Raw genomic sequence first — 18119 nt, forward strand, 5'->3', positions numbered from 1 at the left:
TGGCTTTGTAGTTCTTTCATCTCGCTGGGTGCGAGTCTGTAAGGAGCACGAGCTATTGGTGCAGCTCCTGGTACAAGATCTATTTGAAATTCAACGGATCGATGTGGGGGTAATCCCGGTAATTCTTTCAGAAATACATCGGGAAATTCTTTTGCGACGGGAACATCATTGATGCTCTTTTCTTCAGTTTGTACTTTCTCGACGTGTGCTAGAACAGCATAGCAACCTTTTCTTATTAGTTTTTGTGCCTTCAAATTACTAATAAGATGTAGCTTCGTGTTGCCCTTTTCTCCGTACACCATTAAGGGTTTTCCTTTTTCTCGTATAATGCGAATTGCATTTTTGTAACAAACGATCTCGGCTTTCACTTCTTTTAACCAGTCCATACCGATTATCACATCAAAACTCCCTAACTCTACTGGTATCAAGTCAATCTTAAATGTTTCGCTAACCAGTTTAATTTCTCGATTCCGACATATATTATCTGCTGAAATTAATTTACCATTTGCTAATTCGAGTAAAAATTTACTATCCAAAGGCGTCAATGGACAACTTAATTTAGCACAAAAATCTCTACTCATATAGCTTCTATCCGCACCCGAATCAAATAAAACGTAAGCAGATTTATTGTCAATAAGAAACGTACCCGTAACAAGCTCCGGGTCTTCCTGTGCCTCTGCCACATTAATATTGAAAACTCTTCCACGGCCTTGTCCATTCGTGTTCTCCTGGTTCGGGCAATTTCTAATAATGTGGCCCGGTTTTCCACATTTATAACAAACTACATTGGCATAACTTGCTCCGACACTACTTGCTCCGCCATTACTCGTTCCGACACCATTTGTTCCTTTCGTTCTATTAACCCCTGGAACGTAGACCTCACACTTCGCCGCGCTATGACCATTTCTTTTACACTTGTTGCAAAATTTGGTGCAGAACCCCGAGTGATTCTTTTCACACCTTTGGCATAGCTGCTTCTGATTGTTGTTGTTGTTGCGGTTATTATTGTTGTTGGGATGATTGTTGTAGTTGCTGTTGTTGTTGTTGTTGTTGTTGTTGTTGTTGTTGGGCCGTTTGTTGTAGTTGCGATTGATGTTGCGATTGTTGGGATAATTGTTGCGATTATTGTTGTAATTGCTGTTGTTGTTGTATTGGTGATTCTTATCACCGTTTTCCTCCCACTTTCTTTTGACTTGCTTCACATTGGCCTCTTCAGCAGTCTGTTCTTTAATTCTTTCTTCAATCTGGTTCACGAGTTTGTGGGCCATTCTACATGCCTGTTGTATGGAGGCGGGCTCGTGTGAACTTATATCTTCTTGGATTCTTTCCGGTAATCCTTTCACAAACGCGTCGATCTTCTCTTCCTCATCTTCGAATGCTCCCGGACACAATAGGCACAATTCTGTGAATCGTCTTTCGTACGTGGTAATATCAAATCCTTGGGTTCGTAACCCTCTAAGTTCTGTCTTGAGCTTATTGACCTCGGTTCTGGGACGGTACTTCTCGTTCATCAAGTGCTTGAATGCTGACCACGGTAGTGCGTACGCATCATCTTGTCCCACTTGCTCTAGATAGGTATTCCACCATGTTAATGCAGAACCTGTGAAGGTATGCGTAGCGTACTTCACTTTGTCCTCTTCAGTACACTTACTTATGGCAAACACCGATTCGACCTTCTCGGTCCACCGTTTCAATCCGATCGGTCCTTCGGTTCCATCAAATTCCAAAGGTTTGCAGGCAGTGAATTCTTTGTAGGTGCATCCTACACGATTTCCTATACTGCCAGATCCAAGGTTATTGTTGGTATGTAGCGCAGCCTGTACTGCGGCTATGTTTGAAGCTAGAAAAGTACGGAATTCCTCTTCATTCATATTCACGGTGTGTCGAGTAGTCGGTGCCATTTCCTTCAAAATAGTCAAATGGAACAAGTTAATCATACAGAATATTAAGAGTAGTTAATAGTATTTCGTAGCATAATATGAACTCATTTATAAAAGCTTTTTCTTCATATTAGCGTTTTATAAGTTTAAATTCGGGTAGTACCTACCCGTTAAGTTCATACTTAGTAGCTAATATACAATTCAACTACTACAATTCTATATGAAAAACTGATTATAATAATATTTCGCGTTCAAACTTTTATACAATATTTTACAAACTTACAATACCTCTTATTTTACATAAAGCATGAAATATAGCACACAATAACTTTGATACAAGATAGTTGTGAAGATTATTCTAGCTAGTACACAAGTCGTTCAGCAAAGGCAATAAAGACACGTAATTCATACGTCCAGAAACAAGTTATGCATTCTGGTTTTACTAGGACTACTTCCCATCCTTGGTCTTGTGGAACATAACCGTTATGGCCGTTGATAAGACAGCGTGTTGTAACGTCGTCAAAGGGACGAGGGTTACGTAATGTCCAACAGTCCCGTAACAATCTAAAAACCTCATTTCTTACCCCAATTACCGACTCCGTCACTTGTGGGAACGTTTTGTTTAATAGTTGTAGGCCGATGTTCTTGTTCTCACTTTGGTGAGAAGCGAACATTACTAATCCGTAAGCATAACATGCTTCTTTATGTTGCATGTTAGCTGCTTTTTCTAAATCACGAAGTCCAATATTCGGATATATTGAGTCAAAATAATTTCTTAACCCATTGCGTAAAATAGCATTTGGGTTCCCCGCAATATATGCGTCAAAGTAAACACATCGTAACTTATGGATTTCCCAATGTGATATCCCCCATCTTTCGAACGAAAGCCTTTTATAAACCAAGGCATTCTTGGAACGTTCTTCGAATGTCTTACAAACTGATCTCGCCTTAAGTAGTTGTGCCGAAGAATTTTGACCGACTCTAGACAAGATTTCATCAATCATGTCTCCGGGTAGGTCTCTTAAAATATTGGGTTGTCTATCCATTTTGTGTTTTTATACTGTAAAATAGACAAGAGTTAGATTCATAAAAAAAAATACTTATTAATACAAGCAATTTTTACATATATCATAAAGCATAAGCACACTATATTACATATATTACACCACACGAATACAACTATCTTATTTCGACTCGCTTGTTTCTTCTTCTTCGGTTTTGGTTCGTTTTGCCAAGTTTCTAGGGATATATGATGTTCCCCTAATACGAGCCGTAATTTTCCACATTGGTTTAGAAAAACCTGGTGGTTTAGAGGTTCCCGGGTCATTGTTACAACTTAAGGACTTCGGGGGTTGACGATACATATAAAGTTCATCGGGGTTGGAATTAGATTTCTCTATTTTTATGCCCTTTCCTTTATTATTTTCTTTTGCCTTTTTAAATTCAGTTGGGGTAATTTCTATAACATCATCAGAATTCTCGTCGGAATCCGATTCATCGGAGAATTGGTAATCCTCCCAATATTTTGCTTCCTTGGCGGAAACACCATTGACCATAATTAACCTTGGTCGGTTGGTTGAGGATTTTCTTTTACTTAACCGTTTTAATATTTCCTCCACCGGTTCTATTTCTTCATCCGGTTCTGATTCTTCTTCCGGTTCCGATTCTTCTTCCGGTTCCGACTCTTCTTCCGGTTCCTCTTCGGGAACTTGTGAATCAGTCCACGAATCATTCCAATTTACATTTGACTCTTCATTATTATTAGGTGAGTCAATGGGACTTGTTCTAGAGGTAGACATCTATCACATAATATCAAACGCGTTAAGAGATTAATATATCACATAATATTCACATGTTAAAAATATATAGTTTCTAACAAAATTTGTTAAGCAATCATTTTTCAAGTAAACACGGTCGAAGTCCAGACTCACTAATGCATCCTAACAAACTCGATAAGACACACTAATGCAAAATTCTGGTTCTCTAAGACCAACGCTCGGATACCAACTGAAATGTCCCGTTCTTATTGATTAAAAACGTTCCATATTAATTGATTTCGTTGCGAGGTTTTGACCTCTATATGAGACGTTTTTCAAAGACTGCATTCATTTTAAAACAAACCATAACCTTTATTTCATCAATAAAGGTTTAAAAAGCTTTACGTAGATTATCAAATAATGATAATCTAAAATATCCTGTTTACACACGACCATTACATAATGGTTTACAATACAAATATGTTACAACAAAATAAGTTTCTTGAATGCAGTTTTTACACAATATCATACAAGCATGGACTCCAAATCTCGTCCTTATTTAAGTATGCGACAGCGGAAGCTCTTAATAATCACCTGAGAATAAACATGCTTAAAACGTCAACAAAAATGTTGGTGAGTTATAGGTTTAACCTATATATATCAAATCATAATAATAGACCACAAGATTTCATATTTCAATACACACCCCATACATAGAGATAAAAATCATTCATATGGTGAACACCTGGTAACCGACATTAACAAGATGCATATATAAGAATATCTCCATCATTCCGGGACACCCTTCGGATATGATATAAATTTCGAAGTACTAAAGCATCCGGTACTTTGGATGGGGTTTGTTAGGCCCAATAGATCTATCTTTAGGATTCGCGTCAATTAGGGTGTCTGTTCCCTAATTCTTAGATTACCAGACTTAATAAAAAGGGGCATATTCGATTTCGATAATTCAACCATAGAATGTAGTTTCACGTACTTGTGTCTATTTTGTAAATCATTTATAAAACCTGCATGTATTCTCATCCCAAAAATATTAGATTTTAAAAGTGGGACTATAACTCACTTTCACAGATTTTTACTTCGTTGGGAAGTAAGACTTGGCCACTGGTTGATTCACGAACCTATAACAATATATACATATATATCAAAGTATGTTCAAAATATATTTACAACACTTTTAATATATTTTGATGTTTTAAGTTTATTAAGTCAGCTGTCCTCGTTAGTAACCTACAACTAGTTGTCCACAGTTAGATGTACAGAAATAAATCGATAAATATTATCTTGAATCAATCCACGACCCAGTGTATACGTATCTCAGTATTGATCACAACTCAAACTATATATATTTTGGAATCAACCTCAACCCTGTATAGCTAACTCCAACATTCACATATAGAGTGTCTATGGTTGTTCCGAAATATATATAGATGTGTCGACATGATAGGTCGAAACATTGTATACGTGTCTATGGTATCTCAAGATTACATAATATACAATACAAGTTGATTAAGTTATGGTTGGAATAGATTTGTTACAAATTTTCACGTAGCTAAAATGAGAAAAATTATCCAATCTTGTTTTACCCATAACTTCTTCATTTTAAATCCGTTTTGAGTGAATCAAATTGCTATGGTTTCATATTGAACTCTATTTTATGAATCTAAACAGAAAAAGTATAGGTTTATAGTCGGAAAAATAAGTTACAAGTCGTTTTTGTAAAGGTAGTCATTTCAGTCGAAAGAACGACGTCTAGATGACCATTTTAGAAAACATACTTCCACTTTGAGTTTAACCATAATTTTTGGATATAGTTTCATGTTCATAATAAAAATCATTTTCTCAGAATAACAACTTTTAAATCAAAGTTTATCATAGTTTTTAATTAACTAACCCAAAACAGCCCGCGGTGTTACTACGACGGCGTAAATCCGGTTTTACGGTGTTTTTCGTGTTTCCAGGTTTTAAATCATTAAGTTAGCATATCATATAGATATAGAACATGTGTGTAGTTAATTTTAAAAGTCAAGTTAGAAGGATTAACTTTTGTTTGCGAACAAGTTTAGAATTAACTAAACTATGTTCTAGTGATTACGAGTTTAAATCTTCGAATAAGATAGTTTTATATATATGAATCGAATGATGTTATGAACATCATTACTACCTCAAGTTTAGTAGGTAAACCTACTGGAAGTGACAAGAAATGATCTAGCTTCAAAGGATCTTGGATGGCTTGAAAGTTCTTGAAGTAGGATCATGACACAAAAACAAGTTCAAGTAAGATTTTTACTCGAATTAAGATAGTTTATAGTTATAGAAATTGAATCAAAGTTTGAATATGAATATTACCTTGAATAAGAAAGATAACCTACTGTATATAACAAAGGTTTCTTGATCTTAGATGATTACTTGGAATGGATTAGAAAGCTTGGAAGTAAATTAGTAAACTTGAAGGGATTTTTGAAGTGTTCTTGAAGTGTTCTTCCTATGATGATTATAGCTTGATTCTTGAAGTGATTTTTGATGAAGATGATGATTAAATACTGGAAAAATACGTTCATAATAGTGTGGGTGTGTTGAGAGAGAATTAGAAAGAGAATTGGAAGTGAAATGGAGTGAATGATGAGTGGTAATTGGTGAGTGGTGAGTGGGGTTAAAAGGAGTTCTAGTTAGTTGACTAGCTCATGGTAGAAGTTAAAATTGATTAGTCATACATGACATAATCAAGAGTGGAATCCCATGCTAGTTCCTATTGGTATATACCCATAGTAAGTACGTTTTGAAGCTGTGTATAATACGGGTAAAAATACGACTAGAATTCTTGATGAAAGAAAAGAATGGAAAAGTAACTGTAACCATTTTCGTTAAGTATGAGTGTTTTGATATATGTCTTGAAGTCTTCCAAAAGTATTTTAATACATCTAAATAGACTACATGTATATACATTTTAACTGAGTCGTTAAGTCATCGTTAGTCGTTACATGTAAGTGTTGTTTTGAAACCTTTAAGTTAACGATCTCAATTAATGTTGTTAACCCATTGTTTATTATATCTAATGAGATGTTAAATTATTATATTATCATGATATTATGATATATTAATATATCTTAATATGATATATATACATTTAAATGTCGTTACAACGATAATCGTTACATATATGTCTCGTTTCGAAATCCTTAAGTTAGTAGTCTTGTTTATATGTATATAACTCATTGTTAATATACTTATGGAGATACTTACTTATCATAATCTCATGTTAACCATATGTATATCCAGATATATATCGTCATGCCGTTTTTACAAGTTTTAACGTTCGTGAATTGCCGGTCAACTTGGGTGGTCAATTGTCTATATGAAACATATTTCAATTAATCAAGTCTTAACAAGTTTGATTGCTTAACATGTTGGAAACATTTAATCATGTAAATATCAATCTCAATTAATATATATAAACATGGAAAAGTTCGGGTCACTACATTAGGTGACTCACATGGGCTGCTAAGAGCTGATCATTGGAGTGTATATACCAATAGTACATACATCAAAAAGCTGTGTATTGTACGAGTACGAATACGGGTGCATACGAGTAGAATTGTTGATGAAACTGAATGAGGATGTAATTGTAATAATTTTTGTTAAGTAGAAGTATGTTGATAAGTGTCTTGAAGTCTTTCAAAAGTGTATGAATACATATTAAAACACTACATTTATATACATTTTAACTGAGTCGTTAAGTCATCGTTAGTCGTTACATGTAAATGTTGATTTGAAACCTTTAAGTTAACGATCATGTTAAATGTTGTTAACCCGATGTTTATTATATCTAATGAGATGTTAAATTATTACATTATCATAATATTATGTTATATTAATATATCTTATTATGATATATATGCAATTAAATGTTGCTACAACGATAATCGTTACATATATGTCTCGTTTCGAAATCATTAAGTTAGTAGTCTTGTTTTTACATATGTAGTTCATTGTTAATACACTTAATGACATGTTTACTTATCATTTTTCATGATTAAACATAGTGTATCAATATCTTAATATGATTCATATGTATTTAGTAAGACGTTGTTATAACGATAATCGTTATATATACCGTTTCGAGTTTCTTAATTCAATAAACTCAATTTTATGTATATAACTCATTGTTAAAATATCTAATGAGATACTTACTTATCATAATGTCATGTTAACTATATATATAATCATATATATGTCATCATATAGTTTTTACAAGTTTTAACGTTCGTGAATCACCGGTCAACTTGGGTGGTCAATTGTCTATATGAAATCTATTTCAACTAATCAAGTCTTAACAAGTTTGATTGCTTAACATGTTGGAAACACTTAATCATGTAAATAAAAATTTCATTTAATATATATAAACATGGAAAAGTTTGGGTCACTGCAGTACCTACCCGTTAAATAAATTTCGTCCCGAAATTTTAAGCAGTTGGAGGTGTTGACGTATCTTCTGGAAATAAGTGCGGGTATTTCTTCTTCATATGATCTTCACGTTCCCAGGTAAACTCAGGTCCTCTACGAGCATTCCATTAAACTTTAACAATTGGTATATTGTTTTGTTTAAGTATTTTAACCTCACGATCCATTATTTCAACGGGTTCTTCGATGAATTGAAGTTTTTCGTTGATTTGGATTTCGTCTAACGGAATAGTGAGATCTTCTTTAGCAAAACATTTCTTCAAATTTGAGACGTGGAAAGTGTTATGTACAGCCGCGAGTTGTTTAGGTAACTCAAGTCGGTAAGCTACTGGTCCGACACGATCAATAATCTTGAATGGTCCAATATACCTTGGATTTAATTTCCCTCGTTTACCAAATCGAACAACGCCTTTCCAAGGTGCAACCTTAAGCATGACCATCTCTCCAATTTCAAATTCTATATCTTTTCTTTTAATTTCGGCGTAGCTCTTTTGTCGACTTTGGGCGGTTTTCAACCGTTGTTGAATTTGGATGATCTTCTCGTTAGTTTCTTGTATTATCTCCGGACCCGTAATCTGTCTATCCCCCACTTCACTCCAACAAATTGGAGACCTGCACTTTCTACCATAAAGTGCTTCAAATGGCGCCATCTCAATCCTTGAATGGTAGCTGTTGTTGTAAGAAAATTCTTCTAACGGTAGATGTCGATCCCAACTGTTTCCGAAATCAATAACACATGTTCGTAGCATGTCTTCAAGCGTTTATATCGTCCTTTCGCTCTGCCCATCAGTTTGGGATGATAGGCAGTACTCATGTCTAGACGAGTTCCTAATGCTTACTGTAATGTCTGCCAGAATCTTGAAATAAATCTGCCATCCCTATCAGAGATAATAGAGATTGGTATTCCATGTCTGGAGACGACTTCCTTCAAATACAGTCATGCTAACTTCTCCATCTTGTCATCTTCTCTTATTGGCAGGAAGTGTGCTGATTTGGTGAGACGATCAACTATTACCCAAATAGTATCAAAACCACTTGCAGTCCTTGGCAATTTAGTGATGAAATCCATGGTAATGTTTTCCCATTTCCATTTCGGGATTTCGGGTTGTTGAAGTAGACCTGATGGTTTCTGATGCTTCGCTTTGACCTTAGAACACGTCAAACATTCCCCTACGTATTTAGCAACATCGGCTTTCATACCTGACCACCAAAAATGTTTCTTGAGATCCTTGTACATCTTCCCCATTTCAGGATGTATTGAGTATCTGGTTTTATGAGCTTCTCTAAGTACCATTTCTCTCATATCTCCAAATTTTGGTACCCAAATCCTTTCAGCCCTATACCGGGTTCCGTCTTCCCGAATATTAAGATGCTTCTCCGATCTTTTGGGTATTTCATCCATTAAATTTCCCTCTTTTAAAACTCCTTGTTGCGCCTCCTTTATTTAAGTAGTAAGGTTAGTGTGAATCATTATATTCATAGCTTTTACTCGAATGGGTTCTCTGTCCTTTCTGCTCAAGGCGTTGGCTACCATATTTGCCTTCCCCGAGTGGTAACGAATCTCAAAGTCGTAATCATTCAATAATTCAATCCACCTACGCTGCCTCATATTCAGTTGTTTCTGATTAAATATGTGTTGAAGACTTTTGTGGTCGGTATATATAATACTTTTGACCCCATATAAGTAGTGCCTCCAAGTCTTTAATGCAAAAACAACCGCGCCTAATTTCAAATCATGCGTCGTATAATTCTGCTCGTGATCTTCAATTGTCTAGACGCATAAGCAATTACTTTCATTCGTTGCATTAATACACAACCGAGACCTTGATTTGAGGCGTCACAATATATCACAAAATCATCATTCCCTTCAGGTAATGACAATATAGGTACCGTAGTTAACTTTTTCTTCAACAATTGAAATGCTTTTTCTTGTTCATCCTTCCATTCAAATTTCCTCCCTTTATGCGTTAATGCAGTCAAGGGTTTTGCTATTTTAGAAAAATCTTGGATGAATCTCCTGTAATAACCAGCTAGCCCTAAAAATTGGCATATGTGTTTCGGAGTTTTCAGGGTTTCTCACTTTTCAACGGTTTCAATCTTTGCTGGATCCACCTGAATACCTTCTTCGTTCACTATGTGACCGAGGAATTGAACTTCTTCCAACTAAAATGCACACTTTGAAAACTTAGCGTACAGTTTTTCTTTTCTCAGCAACTCTAGCACTTTTCTCAAATGTTCTTCGTGCTCTTGATCATTCTTCGAGTAAATAATTATGTCATCGATAAAAACAATGGCAAACTTGTCAAGATATGGCCCACACACTCAGTTCATGAGGTCCATGAACACAGCTGGTGCGTTAGTCAATCCAAACGGCATAACCATAAACTCGTAATGACCGTAACACGTCCTAAAAGTAGTCTTTGGAATATCATCCTCCTTCACCCACATTTGATGATATCCAGAACGTAAATCGATCTTTGAATAAACAGACTAGCCTTGTAGTTGATCAAATAAGTCGTTGATTCTCGGTAGTGGGTAGCGGTTCTTGATGGTAAGTTTGTTCAACTCTCGGTAGTCGATACACAACCTAAATGTACCATCTTTCTTCTTGACAAACAAAACAGGAGCTCCCCATGGTGATGTGCTTGGTCGAATGAAACCACGCTCTAAAAGTTCCTGTAACTGACTTTGTAATTCTTTCATTTCACTGGGTGCTATTCTGTATGGAGCACGAGCTATTGGTGCAGCTCCTGGTACAAGGTCTATTTGAAATTCAACGGATTGATGTGGGGATAATCCCGGTAATTCTTTCGAAAATACATCGGGAAATTCTTTTGCGACGGGAACATCACTGATGTTCTTTTCTTCAGGTTTAACTTCCTCGATGTGTGCTAGAATGACATAACAACCTTTTCTTATTAGTTTTTGCGCCTTCAAACTACTAATAAGATTTAATTTCGCGTTGTTCTTTTCTCCGTACACCATTAAAGGTTTTCCTTTTTCACGCATAATGCGAATCGCATTTTTGTAACAAACGACCTCTGCTCTCACCTTTTTCAACCAGTCCATGCCAATTATTACATCAAAACTTCCTAACTCGACTGGTATTAAATCAATTTTAAACGTTTCATCCCCCAGTTTAATTTCTCTCTCCCGACATATATTATCTGCTAAAATTAATTTATCGTTTACTAATTCGAGTAAAAAATTATTTTCCAAAGGCGTCAATGGGCAACTTAATTTATCACAAAATTCTCTACTCATATAGCTTCTATCCGCACCCGAATCAAATAAAACATAAGCAGATTTATCGTCAATAAGAAACGTACCCGTAACAAGCTCTGGGTCTTCCTGTGCTTCTGCCGCATTAATATTGAAAACTCTTCCACAGACTTGCCCATTAGTATTTCCCTGATTCGGGCAATTTCTAATAATATGGCCCGATTTTCCACATTTATAACAAACAGCGTTGGTATTACTTGCTCCGACACTATTCGTTTTGGCATTACTTGTTCCGACAATATTTGTTCCTTTAGTTCTGTTAAACTTTGGTCCGTAGACCTCACACTTTATCGCGCTATGACCATTTCTTTTACACCTGTTGCAAAATGTCGTGTAAAACCCCTGATGATTTTCTTCACACCTATGACATAGCAGTTTTTGGTTTTTATTGCCGTTGTTGTTATTGGGGTTATTGTTGGGATTATTGTTGTTGTTGAAACGGTTGTTGTAGTTGTTGTTGTTGTTGAGATGTTTGTTGTAGTTATTGTTAGAATTGCGGTTATTGTTGCGATTGTTGTTGCGGTTGTTGGGATAGTTGTTGCGATTGTGGTTGTAATTGTTGTTGTTGTTGTACTGGTGACTCTTGTCACCGTTTTCCTCCCACTTCCTCTTGAGTTGTTTCGTGTTGGCTTCTTCGACCGCCTTCTCTTTAATTCTTCCCTCAATCTGATTTATGAGTTTATGAGCCATTCGACTTGCCTTCTGTATAGAAGCGGGCTCGTGTGAACTCACATCTTCTTGAATCCTTACTGGTAACCCTTTTACAAATGCGTCGATCTTCTCTTCTTCATCTTCGAATGCTCCTGGACACAATAGGCACAACTCTGTGAATCGTCGTTCATATGTGGTAACGTCGAACCCTTGTGTTCATAACTCTCTAAGTTCTGTCTTGAGTTTATTGACTTCGTTTCTAGGACGGTACTGCTCGTTCATCAATTGCTTGAATGCCAACCACGGTAGTGCGTAAGCAACATTTTGTTCTACCTGTTCAAGATAGGTGTTCCACCATGTTAACGCAGTACCTGTGAAGGTATGCGTAGTGTACTTAACTTTCTCCTCTTCAGTACACTTACTTATGGCAAACACCGATTCGACTTTCTCGGTCCACCATTTCAATCCAATTGGTCCTTCGGTTCCATCAAATTCCAAAGGTTTGCAGGCAGTGAATTCTTGGTAGGAGCATCCTACACGATTTCTTGCGCCGTTAGCTGCATTGCTAGATTCAGAGTTATTGTTGGTATGTAGCGCAACCTGTACTGTAGCTATGTTTGCAGCAAGAAAGGTACGAAATTCCTCTTCGCTCATATTCATGGTGTGTCGAGTAGTCGATGCCATTTCCTTCAAAATAGCCAACTGAATCGAGTTAATCATACAGAATATTAAGAGTAGTCAATAGTATTTCGTAGCATAATATGAACTCATTTATAAAAGCTTTTTCTTCATATTAGTGTTTAATAAGTTTAAATGCGGGTACTACCAACCCGTTAAGTTCATACTTAGTAATTAATATACAATTCAACTACTACAATTCCATATGAAAAACTGATTATAATAATATATCACATACAAATATTCTTCAAACTTACAACTTCGCTATATTACATATAACATGAAATATAGTACACCTTGATACAGGACAGTTTTTGAAGATAAACCTAGTTAATACGCAAGTTGTTCAGCAAAGGAAATAAAGACACGTAGTTCATAAGTCCAGAAACAAGTCATGCATTCTGGTTTTACTAAGACGACTTCCCATCCTTGGTCTTGTGGAAAATAACCGTTATGACCATTGGCTAGGCAGCATGTTGTAATTTCGTCAAAAGGACGAGGGTTTCGTAATGTCCAACAGCCTCGTAATAATCTAAAAACCTTGTTTCTCACACCAACTACTGAATCCGTCACTTGTGGGAAGGTTTTATTTAAAAGTTGCAATCCGATGTTCTTTTTCTCACTTCGGTAAGAAGCGAACATCACTAACCCGTAAGCATAACATGCTTCTTTATGTTGCATGTTATAAGCTCTTTCTAATTCACGAAATCCTATGTTGGGATATGTTGAGTCAAAATAGGTTCTTAACCCGTAGCGTAAAATTGCATTTGGGTTCCTCGCATTTAACGCTTTAAAGAAAACACGGCGTAACTTACGGTCTCCCCAATGTGATATACCCCACCTATTAAAGGAAAGCCTTTTATAAACTAAGGCATTTCTGGAAAGTCTTTCAAATGTTTGACAAGTTAATTTTGCCATAATTAATTGTGCTGATGAATTCTGACCGACTCTAGACAAGATTTCCTCAATCATATCCTCTGGTAGATCTTCTAAAATATTCGGTTGTCTACCCTTAACGTCCATTTTGTTTTTATACTGTAAAATAGACAAGGATTAGATTCGTAAAAGATAATTAACAAACAATACTAGCAATTTTTACATAGAACATAAAAGTACAAGCACACTACAATATATATAATATACAACATGATTACAACCCTCTAATCTAAATCACTGGTTTCTTCTTCTTCAGACTTGGTTCGTTTTCCTAATTTTCTAGGAATATATGGTGTTCCTCTAATACGAGCCGTCGTTTTCCACAATGGTTTAGAAAAACCTGGTGGTTTAGAGGTTCCCAGATCATTGTTACATTTTAGGAAATACGGATATTGCCGATACATATAAAGTTCATCGGGGTTGGAATCGGTTTTCTCTATTTTTATACATTTTCCCTTATTATTTTCTTTCACTTTAGTAAATTGGGTCGAGGTAATTTCTATAACATCATCGGAATCCTCATCGGTATCTGATTCATCGAAAAATTGGTAATCTTCCCAATATTTTGCTTCCTCGGTGGAAACACCATTGACCATTATTAACTTTGGTCCGTTGGTTGAGGATTTTCTTTTATTTAATCGATTTACTATAGGTATCAATATTTCTTCCTCCGGAACCTCTTCCTCTTCTGGTTCCTCCTCTTCTGATTCCTCCTCTTCTGGTTCCTCTTCTTCCGGTTCCTCCTCTTCCGGTTCCTCCTCTTCCGGTTCCTCTTCGGGAATTAGTGAATCTTCCCAAAATATATTCGACTCTTCATTATTATTAGGTGAATCAATGGGATTTGTTATAGAGGTAGACATCTATCACACAATATCAAACACGTTAAGAGATTAATATATCACATAATATTTACATGTTAATAATATATAGTTTCCAACAATAAAAAAAGTTAAGCAATCGTTTTTGAAGAAAAACACGGTCGAAGTCCAGACTCACTAATGCATCCTAACAAACTCGGTAAGACACACTAATGCAATTTTCTGGTTCTCTAAGACCAACGCTCGGATACCAACTGAAATGTCCCGTTCATATTGATTATAAACGTTCCATATTAATTGATTTCATCGCGAGGTTTTGACCTCTATATGAGACGCTTTTCAAAGACTGCATTCATTTTTAAAACAACCATAACCTTTATTTTATCGATAAAGGTTTAAAAAGCATTACGTAGATTATCAAATAATGATAATCTAAAATATACCGTTTACACACGACCATTACATAATGGTTTACAATAAGAATATGTTACATCAAAAATAAATTTCTTGAATGCAGTTTTTACATAATATCATACAAGCATGAACTCCAACATTACTGCATATAGAGTGTCTATGGTTGTTCCAAATAATATATATACATGGGTCGATATGATATGTCAAAACATTTGCATACGTGTCTATGGTATCTCAAGATTACATAATATATTAGAATACATGTATAATACAATATAAGTTAGCTAGGATATGATTTGTATAGAATTGTTACAATATTTCCCGTAGCTACAACAATAAAAAAATATCCAATCTTGTTTTAACCATAACTTCTTCGTTTTAAATCCGTTTTGAGTGAATCAAATTGCTATGGTTTCATATTGAACTCTATTTTATGAATCTAAACAGAAAAGTATAGGTTTTTAGTCGAAAATATAAGTTACAAGTCATTTTTGTAAGAGGTAGTCATTTCAATCGAAAGAACGACGTCTTGATGACCATTTTGAAAAACGTACATCCACTTTGAGTTTAACCAAAATTTTTGGATATAGTTTCATGTTCATAAGAAAAATCATTTTCCCAGAAGAACAACTTTTAAATCAAAGTTTATCATAGTTTTTAATTATCAAACCCAAAACAGCCCGCGGTGTTACTACGACGGCGTATGTCCGGTTTTACGGTGTTTTTTGTGTTTCCAGGTTTTAAATCATTAAGTTAGCATATCATATAGATATAGAACATGTGTTTAGTTGATTTTAAAAGTCAAGTTAGAAGGATTAACTTTTATTTGCGAACAAGTTTAGAATTAACTAAACTATGTTATAGTGATTTCAAGTTTAAACCTTCGAATAAGGTAGTTTTATATATATGAATCGAATGATATTATGAACATCATTACTACCTTAGGTTTTGTGGATAAACCTACTGGAAATGAAAAAAATAGATCTAGCTCCAAAGGATCCTTGGATGGCTTGCAAGTTCTTGAAGCAGAATCATGACACGAAAACAAGTTCAAGTAAGATTTTCACTCGAAATAAGATTGTTATAGTTATAAAAATTGAATCAAAGTTTGAATATGAGTATTACCTTATATTAGAAAGATATCTTACTGTAAATAAGAAAGATTTCTTGAGGTTGGATGATCACTTTACAAGATTGGAAGTAAGCTAGCAAACTTGGAAGTATTCTTGATTTTATGAAACTAGAACTTATAGAATTTATGAAGAACACTTAGAACTTGAATATGGAACTTGAGAGAGATCAATTAGATGAATAAAATTGAAGAATGAAAGTGTTTGTAGGTGTTTTTGGTCGTTGGTATATGGATTAGATATAAAAGATATGTAATTTTGTTTTCATGTAAATAAGTCATGAATGATTACTAATATTTTTGTTATTTTATGAGATATTTCATGCTAGTTGCCAAATTATGGTTCCCACATGTGTTAGGTGACTCACATGAGCTGCTAATAGCTGATAATTAGAGTGTATATATCAATAGTACATACATCTAAAAGCCGTGTATTGTACGAGTACGAATACGGGTGCATACGAGTAGAATTGTTGATGAAACTGAACGAGGATGTAATTGTAAGAATTTTTGTTAAGTAGAAGTATTTTGATAAGTGTCTTGAAGTCTTTCAAAAGTGTATGAATACATATTAAAACACTACATGTATATACGTTTTAACGGAGTCGTTAAGTCATCGTTAGTCGTTACATGTAAATGTTGATTTGAAACCTTTAAGTTAACGATCATGTTAAATGTTGTTAACAAAATGTTTATTATATCTAATGAGATGTTAAATTATTACATTATCATGATATTATTATATATTAATATATCTTAGTATGAAATATATACAGTTAAATGTTGTTACAACGATAATCGTTACATATATGTCTCGTTTTGAAATCATTAAGTTAGTAGTCTTGTTTTTACATATGTAGTTCATTGTTAATACACTTAATGACATGTTTACTTATCATTTTTCATGATTAAACATAGTGTATCAATATCTTAATATGATTCATATGTATTTAGTAAGACGTTGTTATAACGATAATCGTTATATATACCGTTTCGAGTTTCTTAATTTAATAAACTCAATTTTATGTATATAACTCATTGTTAAAATATCTAATGAGATACTTACTTATCATAATATCATGTTAACTATATATATAATCATATATATGTCATGATATAGTTTTTACAAGTTTTAACGTTCGTGAATCACCGGTCAACTTGGGTGGTCAATTGTCTATATGAAACCTATTTCAATTAATCAAGTCTTAACAAGTTTGATTGCTTAACATGTTGGAAACACTTAATCATGTAAATAACAATTTCATTTAATATATATAAACATGAAAAAGTTCTGGACCCCCTTGATCCCTATCTACGCCTAAATACTCTCCAATGAGAGTAACAAAAATACATCCTCCTATTATTCCCCCGTCCTGTATTCCTTCCACCATTTTAGACAGATAAAAACCAACACAGTAGGGAATATTAACAAAGCCTCTAGTATCTCGAATACACTTAAGGTAAAATAAATTGTGTAGGGTCATCTTCTCCTTGTTGTTACCTCTTTGTGTAATCGAATTAGCTAAAAATCTATGTATAATACGAAGCTCTGCTTTGTTAATATCTAAATAGGAGTGTCTTCCTCCCCGCGTAAAAACATTATAATTTGACATACGCCTCCAGACGGCTTCAGCGTCAAAATGTCTATCTACCCTTTCACCATGATAAATCAAATTTGTACAATCAGGTAGTAGTAATTCAGCGAGAGCGTAAATATGTAAAGCCCTGGCCATGTCCAGCATGGACATTTTGTACATCCTACGGCCAAGTAAAAATCTAAGAAAACTCTTATCGTCTAACCTATCTACATCCTTATAAAAAGCTATAGAACTCATAAGCTCAACACACCACTCCTTATATACAGGCCTACGAGTGGTAAATAAACGTTCCCAATCGGGAAAAGAAGAGCTGCCATACCTTTGGATTAGATACTGCCTAATTGGATTAGCTAGGTGGACCCTTTCCAAAGGTTCCCAATCGATTACCCTCAGTACTTCCACATTTTTCGTTACCAGTTTATATTTGTTACTTTGGTATGTTGGGTAATCTCTCCAACTTCTATCAATACTTAAATTAGGATGCAACTATTCTT

Source organism: Rutidosis leptorrhynchoides, chromosome 1 (assembly GCF_046630445.1).
Source record: "Rutidosis leptorrhynchoides isolate AG116_Rl617_1_P2 chromosome 1, CSIRO_AGI_Rlap_v1, whole genome shotgun sequence".
Lineage (NCBI taxonomy): Eukaryota > Viridiplantae > Streptophyta > Magnoliopsida > Asterales > Asteraceae > Rutidosis > Rutidosis leptorrhynchoides.